The 19368-nt window shown below is 35.3% G+C and overlaps 1 protein-coding gene and 1 long non-coding RNA gene across 2 annotated transcripts in view; one reads left to right on the top strand and one right to left on the bottom strand.

Moving 5' to 3' along the window:
• Positions 1–19368, top strand: part of LOC135075472 (amyloid protein-binding protein 2) — a 63938-nt gene that overhangs the window by 8446 nt on the left and 36124 nt on the right. The gene's annotated exons all lie outside the window — the stretch shown is intronic.
• LOC135075321 (uncharacterized) lies at positions 538–6678 on the bottom strand. The gene is made up of 6 exons (XR_010258008.1): positions 5970–6678; positions 5002–5208; positions 4639–4752; positions 4297–4455; positions 2603–3709; positions 538–2062 (listed from the first exon to the last, which is right to left on the bottom strand). It is a non-coding gene; the product is annotated as an uncharacterized LOC135075321 (long non-coding RNA).

The raw sequence follows: 19368 nt of genomic DNA, 5'->3' as shown, positions 1-19368 counted from the left end.
AAAACTGGCATTATTATCTTAAATTCTCTTATTCTTTTATTTGGTTATTCTGGTATTATAAAAATAACTACTCTGGTTTTATGCTTTTGTATTATAGCAATTACAACAGTAATTTCAATAATCATTACATTGTCAAGGAGAGACTCCAGAGTTTAAATGCAGAGTAACAGATTCACCAGTACCAGATTCGAGTACCTGAGCGTCATGAAAAAAATCTTTACACCAAAGACTACTATTATATACTGGAGATAGACAGGCAACTTGACACTTTACGCAACTCGTGATACAGCGCCATCTATCCTACAGATATAGAAACTTTCGTACTATAGCCATATAGGTAGCTATAGTACTGTATTACTTTTTAAGCATCCTTCTGTGTTTTTAAGAGTGTATTGAAATATTTCTTACAGTTGCCTGAGAATTTAATTCACACGTTTTACCAAGATGAAAACCTAAATTAACAGGCATGTGTAACAAATATTTCATCATTTTATAGTCAAATAATGCTTTGGGTATTGATATGAAAAGTAAAACGACTTCTATATTATAATTTTATTTATAATTCAAAGATAATACAAACATAATGATACAACAAATGACGTATGTATAATGTTTTAGTAACTCCAACATATTACTATATGCTGATGACACAAAAATTACTTATTAAACATACACGCTCGTTGAACAGTGTGACGTTTTGTATGGAAATGACATTTTAAGAATAAGAATAAGATTAATTATGAATATTTTTATTGATGTAATACACTGTAACATTTTATATTGAAGCCCTGGCTCCTAAACTAGTGTAATTTTAAAACAGTGTTCAACAACTGTGTAACTTTTTATTAGTAAGGTATAGATAGTATTACCGTGGTAAGGGGGATTAATGTTTACAAAATATTCTAAACACTAACTATTACATTCGTTTTTGTATTACGTTTTCGGCCTTTGTTTTTGGTGTAGTGACGGAGAGCTTTTTTAATAATTAAATTATTTGTATCCATCAAATGTGTTTTTCCTGTGAGGACATTATTTATCTCCTTGCACCAATTATTTATGAAAAACATTGTACTTTTATTAATCAAAAATTTTTTTAGGTTTTCTTCGTGTTGTGAACAAGTTATAAATACAAGATTTATATTTACATTTACGATTAGTCTTAAATATGTGAGTATATTTTTTCGATTACAATCTGTGTTTAAAATTTCATGGCAAACCTGTTCCACTTGAGCGAAAAAATCAAAAAGTGCACGAGTTGGATAGCACAGCCATTGTTTGTTTTCAAATTCTTTAATTTTTATAAATTTATGAAAACTTTCTGGAACCTCTGTTTCTAAGGCTTTGAGGCAAATTTTACAATTTTTAAAAATATTTTTCTTTGCTTGTTGTGCTATCCAACCACTGCAATATCCTATTGCTGCGCTCTTTACCATGTGTATTGGCAGTGTGCTTTTTAATAAATCCTCTGTATTTAAGAGTGTCATACATATGTGGGCACTGTCAATTTCGTTTTCACAGTCAGTTGGGCCATTGTCTTTTTTTTCAATTGACAAATATTTTTTTAACGTGGTGAGACAAAAACTGTCATCTTTTTCACAATTTGCGCCAACTGAGTGTGTAGACGAAATATTATTGATTAACAAAGTTTTGAAGGCACTCTCAAATGCAGAGGCCGTTGGCATAATATTACTGCAACCATGTGCACGTACTGAGCCAAAGAAATTCTCTAATGGATCTTGGTTTATGTTTCGCAGCAATAGAGACGTTATTCCTTTTGTTTGCAGAAATTTTGCTAAGTTTTTAAAGTTCTCTATCGTTTTTATCCAGCTGGATAGAGAAGGCACTACACCTTTATTTTGAGCATTTTCGAATTTCATACTTTTTAAAACTTTTAAACTTTCGTTCCACAACTTGTGGTGTGGTGATGTGGGAGTTACAGCTGCTCTATAAATTTTGCCGCCTTTTATATTGCTGTAACTCCCATTCACGCTGTCAAAAATGTCGTCGAAAAGCATCAAAAGGTCAGCAGTATCCGTCGCTTCTTTTTCAATAGCTCCAAGTTCTGGAAATGAGAAAACAATTATGTATTAATATCACAGATAAATTTGGAAAAAATACTTTTAATCTATCTCCAATTGCATAAAATAATATTTATTTTGAGATACTGTGTCCTAGGCCTAGGGCCTAGGTACTCTTTATTTATTTTTAAGATTGATTATAATAATACAAACAATTAGCCAATGAATTTAAATACCTAATAATAAGTAAAATAATAATAAATATCCTTGGACATTTTACACAGCGCTTCTAGTCCCAAACTAAGCAAAGCTTGTACTATGGGTACTAGACAACGGATTGTATAAACATACTTAAATACTTTTTTTGTTTAAATACCAATTTTAAGTTAATTTTAAATACCTAAATACATAATATACATAGAAAACACCCAGTCCAATGCAAACAAATATGTTTATGCTCACAAATGTTTGTACAGTGAGGGAATCGAACCCGCAACCTCCGGAATGGTAGTCCGTTTCGAACCACTACAAACAGCCGACAAATGAAATGAAAATGTAGGCATACACATTATTTTGTTCATTACCTGCCATAAATCCAAGTGCTGCTCCAACAGATTTACTGAAGACCTGAGTGCAATTCTTCACCCGCATTTTAGGTATCAAGTCGGGCATAACATGTTGAGCCGTTAATTTTGGTACTAATTTTACGCCTTGATATGCAGGTGACTTATTATATAATGCCACAATATGGCTCCATTTCGCAGTGCGTTCTTTCCCATGCAAAGAGTATTTTAGGTTTTTTGTTATTAAATTGTTCCTAATACCCTTGATTAAGTGTGGTGGGTCATATATGGGAAAAATTTGAGCATTTCCAATTTCAAATGTCCCCTCTAAATTAATTTCATTTTTTCTCAAATAACTTTCTTTAGTTTGTTTAATTAGGGCATTGATGGCTGCCACATTTGAAGTGCCTTGGTCACACACTGTGGCCACGACTTTTAAGCCAGTCTCTTGGAGTTTAATTATTAATTTTTCAATTTGCTCTTTTAATACTAACGTTTTCGTGCTTCCACTGCAAAAATAGTAGGCCAAGTGCTGTTTATATTTTTTAAATATACCTCGCACCATAAAAACTAGCACATGGTCGCAAAAATCTTTTTCAGTGCTTGTGCCATTGTCAACAAATCCAGATAATTTGTCTTCTGTTTTGTTAAAGGAAACACCTGGTCCAATCGCCATTTCGTCAAACAACAGAGAGCAATATTTATGGTTTTCAGGCATCTTAGAAACCCTGTTTTTTAAATTTTCAAAAATAATTTCATTAATTCCAGGTCTCAAATTAATTTTGCGCAGTAAATTTTGCAGCGTTTTTCTGCTCGGCATAATACACTTCGTGCCTAATAGTCGATATGCCTTTGGCGAAGGTTTATAAAGAGATAATGCCAAAATTTTTTCGTCAATTGTAAAACGCCTTCCTTGCTTTTTTTTCCCGCTTTGGGTAACTTGCATTTGGCAAAATAGTTTTGCTGACGGTGACAAATTCTTGCACATTATTTGAAATGCTGTCGTTTTCATGAGTTTTTTGGCAGCTACGTATTTGCATTTCAACTTCTTTTTCTCATCTTCACATCTCTGTAACTGCTTCAAAGCACGCTTATATTGCTTCATTTGCAGGAATGATAGGCGAGGCCCTGAAAAAATCCATTGTTACACTTTAGTACCTGCTAATGCATGTGTCATGTTTATTACATTTTTTTAACGGTGAAAAGAGTATCTCAAACAACCTTGTTACTAACTTTTGTCATAATTTATCAATCCAAAAATCGAATATTACTATACAGGGTGTTAGGTAAATGGGTATATGAGCCGACACTAGCCCATGTTAACATGATCATATAAATGGTATGGTGAAGGCAGAAAATTGATATCTTCATTTTAATTTTCATACAAATCGGATGTTATAAAATTTATTTTGTATGAAAATTAAAAAAAATTAAATGATGATATCAAATTTCTGACTTCACCATACCATTTATATGACCATGTTAACATGGGCTATTGTCGGCTCATATACCCATTTACCTAACACCCTGTATACATTAAATTGAATATGGGACCAAATGGCAAGTATCTACTATCACAAAAATAAAGAATCAATCAAATCGGACGAGAAATCTGTAAGTAATCGGTGAACATCGATTACTTAAAAATACCTAGACGACGTAATTGTCACGAACAAAGTTTTCACGTGAGCATGCTAAAAACTAAAAATAGTAACCTTTGGATTTTTTGGTTTTATTTTTTGCCTTCTTGTTAGTTTTGTTAACATTTTGAGCTTCTCTGGACTGCTCTACATTGTCTTGTGTGTCACCAAGAGTCTGTTTGAGAGGAGCTTCTCCAGTGACATTAACTCCGACAAGAGATTGTGGTTGGTCCTCTAGAAAAATAAAAACCAATTAAGAATTAGTGTGTAACAAATAACATAATGTCCAAAAATAATCTATACCTTTGCTGTTATACATATGTTTATGTAGGTATAAATGATTATTATGATTGTATTTTACTTCTAATCTCTCTCAATAGCATATAATTTTATCAAAACATGTTATATAGTCATTACCTTCTATTACAGGGTTAACAGACAGCTCTGTATTCATTGGAGAATCACCAAAATTTGGCAAATCAAATTTTCCAGAAATATGATCAATTTCTTTAAGCCTTTGTGCTTGCACACCTGAAAAAATAAAGACATGAATGTTATTCAAATTATGTATTAATGCTAATTTACCCACAATTTTCATAGGTTTTATTGTGTTTGCCGAACTGCATTTGTCATTTGTATTTTTTACACTGATACTGACTTTAAAAATAAATGAAAAAATCAAATATCAATAAAACTAGGTAGATACCTACCTATAATATTTTATGTACATATTTCAGATAATGAACAAAGTTATTTGTTGAATAAATAAAATAAAATTACCTGGTAAATGCAGTACTGGCATTGCCAATTGACTGAGTCGGTTCTTAGGATATTTATAAACGTCCTCGAAATGATTACGACATACACGTCTATTATTATAAATTGTTGTTGCATCCAATGTAGCTAGATCGCCACCAATATTTGCAATCCAGGTGTTAAACTTTTCTGCATTTTTTTCCGGGTCAGGAAAGCGATGCAGTGGAACACCTGAAAATTTTGGATAAGAATCAAATAACCATTAAGGTATTCATCGAATAAATTAAAAGGACATGTACTGTTAAAGGATCAGTGGAAACAATTGTTATTATGTAATTAATTAAAGAAAGATTTCTTTAAGGAAACACTTTTGTGTTTGACTTAGTCAAATTACTTGGTCTTAACACTTTGATGAAAAATAATTTAAAACTTAACATAGTTAAACATTATAAATAATGGATTCTAACAAAAATGTATAAAAAATATGTTATGTGTATTACCGGTTATTATGAAAAATTACCTAATGATTTGGTAAGTGTGATTAAAATGAAATCATTTATAATATATATGTATATAAAATATAAACAGTATGTTATGGGCATCATAGAGATATACATGAGCCTTTGTAGGTTACATTATTAAATTCACTGATGAATGTAATTCATTTATTACTTTTACCTCGACTGTCGGTAACTATATATTCAGTAACCGGCGATTATTAATAATTTTCAATTTATCACTTTTACCATAACATTTAGCTTTCTTTTACAACAAGTACTACATACTGTCAACCAAGAATCATGAGATTTGACCTTATGTAAAGTTTTAGCGTTTTGAACTGTTAATGTGTTCTTGGTATGCAGTCCGGCAACAGAGTAATTTTTTGGGAGGACTCTAATATGGTTACTTTGTTATTTATTTATTATCATTTACGAAGGCTACATTACGGCTTATTGCAAGTGAATAACAAATAATAAAGATTAAAAACATACCATCACCCTTCGTTACTAAACAGTCAGGTACACAGCATGTCTTCTGAGACATGATTCCAGTTTATTTAATGCACATTCACAAAACTAAACACTGCAATTATGGGTCCAAACTCCTAAGAGGGCCTATGCTCGGTGAAATAAAGAACTAATCACTGCAATAATCGGTCCAAACTCTTATGAGCGCCTATGCTTAGTGATTCACTGCACTGTTTCACAAGGTCTTCGATTCCTAGATGCCGAGGAGGATACTCAACTCGACACAAAGATTATAGCGCAGCAAAGCAACACGGAGGAACAATAAGTTCAACTCAACGTGAATAGCACAGTACGAAACAACCAAATTAAGAAATCGAACTCAAAATCACAAAATCAGTGCGCAAGAGTAGTAAATTTAACAAACGATGAGACGCCGACCGCCATTGTCTTAAATTGCCATATGAAACTTCGAAAATATTACCTTTAAAACATAAATTTATGAAAAGTAAAGAATTACAGAAAAACCTCATTAAAATTAAAGAGATTAATGATTTAAAATAATTTTCAGACCATTTAACTAATATATCGTATCTTTTTACTGTTTAATTAATATTTTTACTTTTTACCATAATAATGCAGCTTCACTATAATTCTTATATAGCAACACTTTACATTTTACTTCGATATCCTTCGGATAGATGGCGCTTTTTTGATAAAAAAAGCAAAGTTCCTAGTTGCCATACCATGCTTTACACTGTCAGGTAGGTTTGGAAAACAGAAAAAAGTGTGCCAAGTGATAGCAGGCCCTAACCGACCGCGTTAAGGGACAGTTCTGCTCCACAAATCTATTTTCACTTTCGAATACACCATTGTGCTTGACTCGGCTGTGTGAACGCGTGATAGAGTTCACCGCTCACGGTACACGTCGTTTTGTTTGATAGACGCCTCGTGAAAGTGGAGTGAAGAGTCAAGGTCAGAATATTGGGGGCACGTTTTTATATTGAGCTCTTCTGAGACAGGTGAATTTGTACAGATACAAGCGACATCAAGCTTGACTTTGTGGCAGCTTATGTAGTCGTAATAGTTCTATATCTGTACTAATATTATAAAGCTGAAGAGTTTGTTTGTTTGTTTACTTGAACGCGCTAATCTCCGGAACTACTGGTCCGATTTGAAAAATTCTTTCAGTGTTAGATAGCCCGTTTATCAAGGAAGGCTATAGGCTATACGACATCACGCTACGATCAATAGGAGCAGAGCAACAATGAAAAATGTTGCGAAAACGGGTTTTCACGCGTACGAAGTCGCGGGCACAGCTAGTTACTGTATAAAGTTATTGGCTGATGTGCTGTCAGCCGTGCCGAAATAAACAAAGTTTTTGCTGTCTTCACACCCAATCAATTACTCAAATGCGTCTTTAGCTTCCTCGTGCAGGTTTAGGAAGCTGCATTTACTACTATTGAAAATATAGGTCATCAAAGGTTATCTGGGTCCGTATCAGTATCAGAGTACTCGGTACTACATTTAACATTTTATTATTCTGTGGTACTGGTGTGGTATTATGTTACAAAGGCCGCCCTACCCTCTTTTAGGAAACGTGCTCTGGCTACTATGTATAGAAAACATAGGTTGTATTAAGGTTATCAGTGTCCAATCAGTTATGATCAGCTGTGTACAACATCCAACCATTATTTTGCTACAATGTGCGATTATAACGACGTCTTCAAATCTGTTATGTTGTCCCAGAGGTGGTATATTGGGCCCAGAAAAGGACCTACAATGAAATAATTAGATTTTAATTGCTCCTCTTCAAAACAATCTTTCTGCTATCACCGTGTAACATAATTTTCAAGTTCTACTCACTACTTTGGTAGCTATTTTAGTAGTACGGGTCGGTAAATAATATAATCTGTATCCTTGAACATTTATTAAAAACCCAGTAAAATTAATAACTTACCGGATGTAGCAACAAATTAGAATTTACAGCTAAATTAAAATTAATTCAAATGATTTCTAATTCCAATATTGCTATTCCAATACGGAATGAATCCAATTTATTAAACTCGCCCATTTTGTTAGTTAGGTATTCGCTATAAACTGGTTAATAAATAATTTAGTTTGGCTATAAATTATTTAATGGAGCTGTTAAGACCAGAGAGAGAAACATAAATAAGCTACAATAAAATGAACGATATGCATAATAATTTGCCATTTCTGTGCTTATTCGGTTTGAAATAAATAAGTAAAAAGAGGTTATATGCAATTTTAACGAGGGATTCTTGAGCCCACGAAGGTTTGATTTATGATACCAATAAAAAAATATTGCTAATTGAGTCGCAGGCGCAAGAATGAAAGAAAAGAATATAATGATTCGACTGTCAATTAAATTAACTAGTAAAACAATAAACAATATAAATGGTACCTATTTAAACTTTTTGTTATTCGTATAATAATGCATTGAACTAAGAAACCATAAATATTAACTCGCGTTTTATAAATAATAACGCCGATAATGTTATTGATTATTTCAGCCTGGCCGAGATATTCGTGAGTAATAAATTACTGAAGAAACAAAAATATTTTTATTTGTTATTTGCAACATGTATTACGTACGCACTTAGTAAGTGCCAGTCTGTGCCAGTCTTTACTTATGAGTATGAGTAACTTTACATACTCAAGACAACAAATAATAATTATATTAATTTGAACCATTCTTGGCGATCTACAAGTGTATTCGAGAAGATTTTCTAACAGACACAATTTAAAGGTCATGAATATCTTTTAACCCTGTCAATTGATTGAGAAGTTACTTTAAGACAAATTAAAAGATTCTTCGTTAAAGACTGAGCTAAATCTAGCTAACCTAAAAATATAAGTAAATCGAAACATTACGTACGGTGAAATCCATACATAATGTCATCCAGATACGAATACTACATACATTTATAATGTTCAGGAATACGTAAAATTCCCTGAGAAAAAGATTTATTTGTGTAATAAGATACGCGCCATTCATATTTTGGAGCTTGGTTTTACATTTAGAGAATAGAAAACTTTTTATTTGAAAGAAAGGTATACAAGCAGGCTAGACATAGATACAAACAGAGAGAAATATACAAGTGAACAGTTAACTGTTTGTCCCCCTCTGACAAAAAGGTACACGCTCAGCGTACATCAAGACCGCCAGGGCTTGTCTTGAAACTGATTTTCAGCGGGAGCCCTTTAAGTGTAGGGAGGGATCTTTCCCCATATTGAAACTCAATTTTCTCGATAACTGTCACCAATTTGATTGACCGGCGTCAAGAGAAACCGCGCCATGCAACTGCAACGACGCAGCCTGCAGCGCTGCAGCGGTTTCACTTTCACTGGCTTACGTAAACCGACCTTTTGTTCACGTTTGTTTTGCTCACTTTTTGAGGCTGCCAGTGCCAGCACCGTGGCTGACCGATTTTTATTGCTCGTTGTGACCTGGTAAGTGTGCACATACAACGACGATGTGCAAGTGATGTACTTCTGCTTTGCCATTTAAAGGAAACGGAGTATCCTGCTCAAATTACTCATAATGCATTTCGGTTCTTTGTTCTGGATTATGAAAAATTGTTTTGCTCACTTTTTGAGGCTGACAGACAGCACCATGGCTGACCGATTTTATTGCTTGTGGTATGTGTGTGCACAATACAACGATTTGCAAGATGTACTTCTGCCATTTAAACGAAAACGGGGAATCCTTCTCAAGTTACTGAATATTAATTTCGCTCTTTTGTTCTGGATTATATGGAAAAAGATTTAGTTCAAGAGCAGAGATATTCAGGTCAAATAAAACTCTCTAGGAAATTCTGCGATAGTTTTTTTCGTATGTCTGCCCAAAAAAATGTCCAACCATCTTCCTTGACAAGACTGCCTGCCATTGCTTCATCAATTTATGGGTAAATTCTGTTTCGATTGGAAGCAATTCCCGTGTCCACATTTTAAGCTCCATTTTACGGACTAGTTGTGAGAGTGGTTTGGTTAGCAATAACCGCAACATTGTATGCTGGGAGCGGTTTCGTTGCAATAATGGCACTGTCAGTGTGTGTATCATTAGCACCGAGTCAATCTCGACCGGTAAAAGTGGCTGATTCAATTTTACTGCATGTCACATGAAAGTTGGTTGACAAACGACTATCTGTGAATTGGAATTATGGACCACAAATTGTTATTGATTTCATGTCTTCTAAACACATTGGAAAGAATTACAGTATACTATTTAGAATCAAATTGGGTTTAGGCGCAAAATGTCAAATACATAAAAAATCTTAAACCTAACCTATTTTACCTATTAACTCAGCGGTTAAACTAATCAACAAAATTAAATTAGGATAAAAATATCATAAATTAAGATTTAAAACCTAGCCTAAACCTCAAATTGTCCCCGAATTTTCATACCATATTTTTAACAACTGTTCTTTTTGATTTCAGGTAATGACAGCTGTTCAGCATTCAGTATGTACTTGCTACTTTCAAAAAGGAACATTTCTTTTCTTACTTACGATACTTGAACAATGTTATCAGTAACATTGAGGGATTCCTGTGCGCCAGAGGTCAGTGTCATAGCGGCTACGACAATGAACCAAGATAATAACTTGAACAAACATCTCACCTTGAGGAGAAAGTGATCACTTATTTTAATAACCTAAAACAATAAACATAAAAGAGATTCTCGTTTTATCTCGTTTGAATAAGTAATTCTGAATCTATCCAAGCACATGAGGTCTTTACAAACCGTTTAACAACCTTATGCTTCAGGACATCAAAATTACTGCACAATACTTCTTCGATCCGGTTAGTTCTTCGCTCGTCGCTTATTTTCCATCGCAAAATCGTTCTAATGTATTCTCTTCTTTACACGTGAGTTGATTATTGAGGATACAACCCTGATGTCTGATTTTGTGAACCATCCAGCCTTATTAGACGTCTGAATCGGAACAATGCCGTGTCCTATGAAGCACGAATCATATTAATCTGTGTGTCCCAATAGGAATCAAATCCAGAATCTCCGGATCATGAGAAATTCCAGTCTCTAAAACACGTTCAATTTTGTTAAACCGAGACCACGTTAACAAACTCTTAGAAAATCTTAAGTGGCTCACATAACATCTTGAGGGTCTTATTAACTATTAACTACTCGATAGTTATGTCAACCTCTGCAGGATGCATGATTAACCAAACCTAACTTGCACTTAGGTAACGATGACTTAACTCACTCGAACTAATGATGCTAAACGCAATGCCCTAACTAAACCGCAAATTAACCTTTTCATTAACCTTTATGTAAGGTTGATTTCCGCAAAAAACTTTTTAAAATGTAATTATTTGGACACGTTAGTGTTGTAATGTTAAAACGAATAACATGCAAGAAATATTACAAATCAATCATAAAAAAAAAACGTTTAATAACCTAGTTTGTTGGTAAAAGTTTAATGAACAAAGCATATTTATTTTGTGTTGTTTGATTACATATTATGTAGATACCGAGTCGTCGAGTGTTATCGCTTTAGTAATAAATTAAGTAAGTTACTCTGAAATTAATGGCGTAATGTTCGTCACTAATTTAGAGTGTATACTAATTTAGGTCATCACTATTATTTTGTACGCTTTTGACCTTATTCCAACCCAATACCCCTAAGTGGATACGCTAATTTTACCAATTTTCCAAATTAGTCCAATCAACATGGACATCCAACATCACAAACGCGCATGTATATATCTAAGATTTTTAATATGTTGTAGATACATGCGCTCTATGTCGATGTTGACTGGACTAAATGCAAAATGTGACAGTTTAATATGAAAATATACTTGATTTACCATGTGCCATTTTAAATAATTGCAGTGGTTATATGACTATAAATATCGTCGGCGTCTAATGTCAAAGTCCTCAATACATTCGATATGAGAACCACCGCCGCGAATGGCAATTGAGGAGTGGCCTCACACATTTTTGCAACCCACTTTTGAGCTAAACGTAAACTTTTTAATTGCCCGCTTTTGCTAAATAGTGTCCAACTTTAGTTTACATAACCTCTCAAACGATTCTCTTGCAGAATCTCCGTTTATAAGTGAGATAGCACCAGCGTTGCCAGACGTCCCGATTTTGGCGGGACGTCCCGTTTTTTTAATCAAATTTAAATGTCCCGCGCGGGACAGGCTCGGTCCCGCTTTTCGGAGAGAAACACTCACTTCACCAGACACCAGACTATTGTTTGAAACGCCATACAATAAAACTTTTTTAATTTCGATATTTTTTCTTTTTTTATTCTAAAGACGAATTTAATGATAGAGTAAATCTGTACCTCTAGCATGAACAACTTTTGTCTTCGAATCGTTTGCGTATTCGATAAAATTCGATACTCAACCTTCGAATTAAACGATAACGTGACAATTTTGACTGTGACTTCAAAATAAGACTTCAAAATAAGACTGTGACTTCAAAATAAGTTTCGTGCAACCATTTCTTACACTAAGTTCACTTTACGACACGTCCACAAGGGTGCTGTTGTAGTTTTCGTACTAAATCTTTTGATGGCGATTTGAGTACGCAAACGATTTGATCTCGAAAGATTTTCGTGCTAGCCGTACTGATTTAAAATATTATTTTTTTGTTAAAATTCATTTTCTATGGCTACTTTTGCTATCTATTGTCACGTAAACGTAATTTTAAGTCAAATAAAAAGATAAATATTTGAAAACCTTTGATTATTATACGTTTTTTTACTATGTCCCGCTTTTGACGGAAGAATCCCGCTATTTTCACTCAAAAAGTACCAAAGTCCCGACTTGGCGAAAAAAAAAACTGGCAACGCTGGATAGCACTTACAACGAATATACTTTAGATTTGCTTGATCATGATAATTTCGGAAAAAAAATCATCACGAAGAACAAGCTATGCATCCAGCATTTTGTATATCTTCACAATCTTCACATGCATGTAGGGTTGCCAGGTGTCCGGCTTTAGCCGGACATGTTTGGCTTTTTACGGTCTTGTCCGGCCAAATATTGTCTCGTCCGGCCTGTCCGGCTTTTGTTAGGCTTTTTATGTGGCTGCCGCGCCAGGCTAAAGTCGAGCTACACAATAATATCAAGCGCACGCATCAGGATGTTAGGCAACCGATGATAATACTCACTCGTGAGCTATGACACTAATTGCACCCCATCCGTGACATGCCCGGCTTTTAGGGTAAAATGTCCGGCCAAATGAAGCACAGAGTCCGGCTTTTGTGTTTTTGGACCTGGCATGGCAACCCTACATGCATGTCATATTGGTAGCTTAGCCTTGGCTATGTATGCCAGCTAGTTGTTCGCCTAGGCTACCTAGCCAGACTGGAGGCATTCTAGACTCCACATCGCGGTCACCCGGTGGCCCGCTTGCACACTTGCGTATGCTTGACTCGTCGGAAGACCGCAGCCACAATCGCGTCTATGTTAATTGCCAACTACTATGGCGAGGCTCCGGGTACTTACATTTAACTAGCCCACGCTGTGACGGCTTCGCTGGAAAGAACACAGATGATTGAGGATAGTAGAGAGACGAGCGTTTTGATCTAAAAGTAAAACTAGTTAGACCTTAGAGTTTATGACAAGCTTCATAAATTGCACCGGTTATAAAATGCATTTCTTGCCGTCGGCGTTCAACGCTCTAAATTGTTTGAAGTATCACTCGTTGTGCAAATTGGATGTTTCCTCCGTAACGTATTATGCAACTAATAAAAATCTTGTTGTCACTCTTGATTGTCTTGTTTATTCTGCCTGTGGCTTCATTAATGCTCGTACGCAGCAAGGTTATAGTGTAGTGGTATATTGTATTCAAATTATATCACAGTTACGTGATCGCGTCGATAGGAATTTCCTAAATTAGAATTTATACTCGCGTATTTCCAGTGGAATTGTTTTCGAACTGCTTGGCTGACGCTCACGCATCCATGATCATGAATTATAACACGAAAAATCTAGACTATGTAACTACAGGGGAAAATTTTGCTCTTGAGTTCATAATTAGAAAAGAGATCCATCCAATCATGAAATGTGAAGTTGTAATTGATTGCTTTTCTTTCTTTGATTGGTATGAACGATTCCTATTTCATTGGTTTCATTAAGAAGCTGATGAGTTTATTAAAGGATAAATTAAATAAGTAATATCATCGAAACTCGTAGACACGTTTTACAGCTTCTTTGTGTAAATTTCGTTTGAGATCTACACGTCTACACAGTTTTTTATATGTGAAAAAATACATTTCTTCCGCGTTTTTATTGGCGAATCTTTACAAATCACGAGCCCATTATAATTTAAGAGGCATAACTGGGAACTGTTATCATTTGACAGTTATTTTGCGACCGCAGACTACGTTTTATGTGCCCGTTATCGGCTGCTTCGGTTTGGGGGGGTACAGTCAGCGTCAAAAAGTTCGGAACATGTCTTTGTTACAGTTGGAATAAGGTTGTGTTGTCAACTATTTGGACACTGGGTGGTACGAACTATTTGAAGATGACTGTACTTCATACTCTTGTCTACCAAAAACAACAGTGCATTGACCGAAGCGCGCGTGTTTAGCAAGCATGGGTCAAGGTTGTCGGCTGTCGGCGGTTGTTATTAGAGCAATCGTGAACTTTAAACGTTTCATTGAAAATTGATTGGAATTTCTCAAGTACGATACCAGTGAAGGCAGTAAAATGCACGCTTAATTGGATATCAATATTTGTATTGGCTGCGGAAATTAAAGTCACGATTGAAAGACGTTTCAATTTAGAGGAAAGATCGTGCGATATTACATTAATTTATATTCAAAATGGCGCTAGAGATCTCAATCGCATAATAAATTTTGGTTTTAATAGCAAAATACGCATGGTGAATAAATAAGGAGACGTAATTGATGGTTTTGGACCAGTAAAACGTGCCACCAACAAAGACCCGGTAGTGTTTGCTGGGTGTGGACCGATAAATTTAGACGCGTGACGTCACGTGGCCTGCCAATTGCCGACCCTGACTTGTCTGTTACGGCGAGCGTTCGACAACAATCGGCATTGTCTGATGGTGGTCGCTAGTCGCCAACCGCAGACCGGATTCCTTATCCGCATGGTTAACTTGTCGCTAAGTTATGTATCGAAAATTGTCTACGCTTTCGAACACGAGAGCCACTTGCTTTTGATTGGTCAATAATTGAATACGTCCCTTATTTACTTACTGTAGTATTTCATTACCGCACTTACACATTTGTGCATCAGTGGTTTTGTTCTGCAGCAAGACTGAATAAAATCAATCTATCTAATTGATATTAATATTTGTGAATGATACATACCTACAATCGAATAGAACAAGAATAATTAACATTCCGCAATCCTTGAATATTGACTCGAAACTCGAATATCGATAACCTAAAATAAACTGAGTGGTCTGGTCTATTGATATGCTAACCTGATTTCTGTTGACACCAACCAAGTTATGTACAAGTGAATGTTGAAGTAAATTATCAATTTGCTATCTAGGCTATCAACATTTTTCGACGAAAAAATAACTCATGAATTTTGTAAAATATGCACAATTTGGTTCATTTAATTAACGCGTCGTTTCTGCAAAGCAGTTTCAAAAGTATCCTATTTTTTCTTTAGAGATGAAAGCATGGAACATGAGTTGAACTTTAGAATAGAAATTTCGACACAATATTTTTGCTTACTTTGTTGTAGCAGTAGAATAAAAAACAGCAGTGATGCTACGACTAAATCTGCTGTATTGTTTTGGTCCAAAGGGGTCACTAGATATTACCTATGTGGTATTGGAGCTGGGAGCTCATTATCGCTGTCGGGGTTACTACTAGTGTGTGTGGCCGATATTATCGAATACTTACATAAAATACAAAATACATGGGTACCTAAATACGAATAAGACATTTTCTTAGCTCTTCAATGCTTCTTCTTATCTTCTGCTCAATACTTACTTATGTAATCATTGTATTGTGTATTATGTAATTGATTTTTATAATAATATAATGTATTCTCTCCACCCTAGATTGATGTTCAAGGTGATTCGATGATGAATTATAAGGCGGCGAAGTAAATTCTAAAAAAGAAAGGAAAGTACCTACTACAACATTAATTATAATAATTAATATTATGTTTCATATGACTGTATGATAATAAAGTATGTTTTACATAAATGTCATTGATGCTAGGTATAATGTTGACAACATCACAAACAATACAGAAATAAATCAAAACAGGTGAGCGGCGCGGGCGCATTGCATTTGAGCGGTGGCCAGCGGCCTTGTGTAGACCCGCCGAATGTCTTCGATCTTATCTGTATGCTAATAAGGTCTAAAATGTAATTGAAATTTGTATGCGCTTGCAGTTGCAGTTATGTAAGGAAATGTCTTTTGAAAATATCAGGTATCGGAGACAAATAGCTTTCAATGTTTTTGGAACGTGGGGTTGCCGGATGATGAAAAAATGGATAGACCAGTCCTGGACAATTTTTGGGTTGATCTTGTGTGTGTTAGGTTAGTTTTTTGGGCACGTTATAGAAGAGAGATCAGAGAGAAACTGTATGAAATTAACGTATTTAAATTATTAGAATCAATGTAACCTCGTATCTAGGCATAAAATTTGACCTCTTCTTTGGCATAATACGGCGTGGCATAGTCAATGCATTTGCATATTCCATTCTTCATGTTTTATGTTGGTTCCTTATTTTTCCTTATCCATGCTTCCTGTTTATCTATTTCTTTTTGTCTGTGTTTTCCCTTTAATTTTTAATTATGCGTGCAATTCAAAATAACTTTATAATTATAATTGTATTTTGCTGTGCATCGAAATTACGATAAACTATTGTAGCATACCGGAAAGTGTGCCCTCGTTTATTTTCTGCATATCGTAGCGCATACGTATTTTTCATAGTGAATGGATATCTTCCGGTTTTCTTTACGAGCAAATTATTTCGGCAATGATTTTTCTGAATCTGAAGGATCATCCATAAATAAATCAATGCAAAAGTTAGTTCACGAACATAACACTTGATGGAGATGAAACTTTGTATGGGGAATCAATTTTTTAAGTAAGGAATATAAAACTCAACATAATTAACTTTTGATAAGAAACAAGAGTTTTGATCGGAGGACGTACCTTTTTGAGAGAAACCGTAAATAGGGAAAAGTCGCTAGTAGAGGGCAGTCATAAGTAATATGTAACAAGTCATCTAGGGAATTCGTGTCAGTAGATTGTGTACAACTGCAGCAAAGTTCTTTCTGCGGTGTAGGAAGTTCTCGAAGGCAATTATTTCTTTCCCATAGCGCACATCTGTGTCAACTGTCAACACCCGGCATTCTCGCAACGCTTCCTAGAAAAGAAAAGTGTGACAATTTAGCGATAGGCTTAGACTGGAGAAACGCTTGGCCCTCATTTTCTACTTTTTCCTACTTGGGGTGCCTTATTAGTAGATAGAAATTGAGGGTATGCAGCGAGACGCACCACCTGAGTGCCCAATCTCCTAAACTCTCATAACACCCAGCAAAAGGGTAATTTTTGCACAATCCAATTGAATTGTTAAGCAGTAGGACATAGTAGTCATCATTGCATTCAAGTGTTTTTATCGAGTTCGTTATCAATTTCTTTGTTATATGAAGTCGACTTGCATTTTTTTATCACATAAGCAATAAATTAAAAGTGTGGGATTTTTATTCTGTAACATAATTTTTACAATGAATCATTTTAATTAGGCTGTTGTCATTTCAATATAATTTCACAATAACAATAAAAAATATACTTTATGCGTATTGTAAAAATATTTTGTCTATTGACGGATCTTTGTGTCCTTTTAACATATTCAATGACTACAATCCGTTTGTCTTTTCGCAAAGTTAAATATGTATTTGCAAGAACTTACTAACGGTGCATAGGCTCGGCAAATGCGCGTGCACATTCTAGAATGCACTCATGGCACAAATCGTCCGCGATGGCATTGACAGTCCGATGACACCATTAGACCCAGCAGGCCTGTTGTGCGGACTAGTGCGGGGACGGTGTTCGGCCCATATTCTGATATTGTGAATTTAACACAAATATACGAATTTTTAAACATAACAAAAATGGAGGACAATGGCGGGCGTTATCAGGAAAACGTGAGAAAAAAAACAAAAAATATAAGCCAGAAAAATCGATAAACCATAAACTTCAGTAGCACGCTATTTAATTTTCACATCCATCATGTAAAATGGATGTGAAAATTAACCTAACCTACCCTACTTAGGAAGTTTAGAGCAGTTCAATATAAATAGTATTTAACCGCTGGCTCCTTTTAAACTTAAGAAGGGGTTAAAGCAAATTACAGCGTAATTATGAATCACATCATTAGCATGAATACATAATACTCTTACGCCACGCGCCCGCGGTCACAACCGTCTGCGCCGTGTCACGTGCTGCCACAAGTCTTGTTTACTTAACTTCCGCTCACAGTTCACCGTTTTAATTGGCTGTTACCAAATTGTACTTTAATTGTTATTGACGGGTTTTCAAGTCAACAGATTAGTGATTACCCTGTTATGCTGCTATTTGTCAATAGTCTTGCACTAATCGGATCAACAAGCGAAAAGCAAGTTCTATTTACAAATGGAAATATTTTTACTTAATAGTAATCGATGACTAATGCCAGGCTCGAGAAATAAAACTATTCATATTTGTTACAACCCACCTCTGGTGTTTGATACAGCATGTATTTGTAAAGTAAAATTCTGTGTCAGAAATTCAGTATTCAGGACTTCTACCGAATTGTGGCCCCTCAACAATAAATGGATTTTTAAGTCTTTTCACTAGACACCCCGAGGACTGCCCTTTTTTCGGCCTATAGTTCGAGCAGTTAATTAGTAAGGGCAAAGGGCACGTATGGAAGTGCACGCCATGACATAGGTACACCGATTTGTTAACGGATTCCACATACAAATTGTAAGTCGACCAAAGTATCGGCCTAATAAAAGTCTGTATTCTGCGGGGTGTCTTAACGGCCGAACAGATAGCCGAAACCACAAAGCAATGACAGCACTAGCAGACATTCTGAATGGTTACTGCGGGTTCTAGCGCTGGCTACTGATATGCAATAAACTGGTAAGGGGCCGTCCATAAATTACGTCATCCATTTTTTCAGATTTTAGACCCCCCCCCCCCCCCCTACAATCATCCTAGCGTCATTTCTTAATGACACCCCCCCCCCCCTTCTCCCAAAATTGACGTCATTACCAGTTTGACAAAATTAAATCACTTCTAGAATCACCTTTTTTTTTTTTTTTTAATAGATAGAGTGATTCTTAAGGAAGGTTTATTATGTATAATACATGTAAGTACCACGGGCGAAGCCGGGGCGGGCAGCTAGTATCATATGTAATCAGTAGCGGCGGAAGGGGGGGGC

The sequence above is a fragment of the Ostrinia nubilalis genome, chromosome 10, assembly GCF_963855985.1.
Source record: "Ostrinia nubilalis chromosome 10, ilOstNubi1.1, whole genome shotgun sequence".
Lineage (NCBI taxonomy): Eukaryota > Metazoa > Arthropoda > Insecta > Lepidoptera > Crambidae > Ostrinia > Ostrinia nubilalis.
This window is presented reverse-complemented; position numbering and strand designations above follow the sequence as displayed.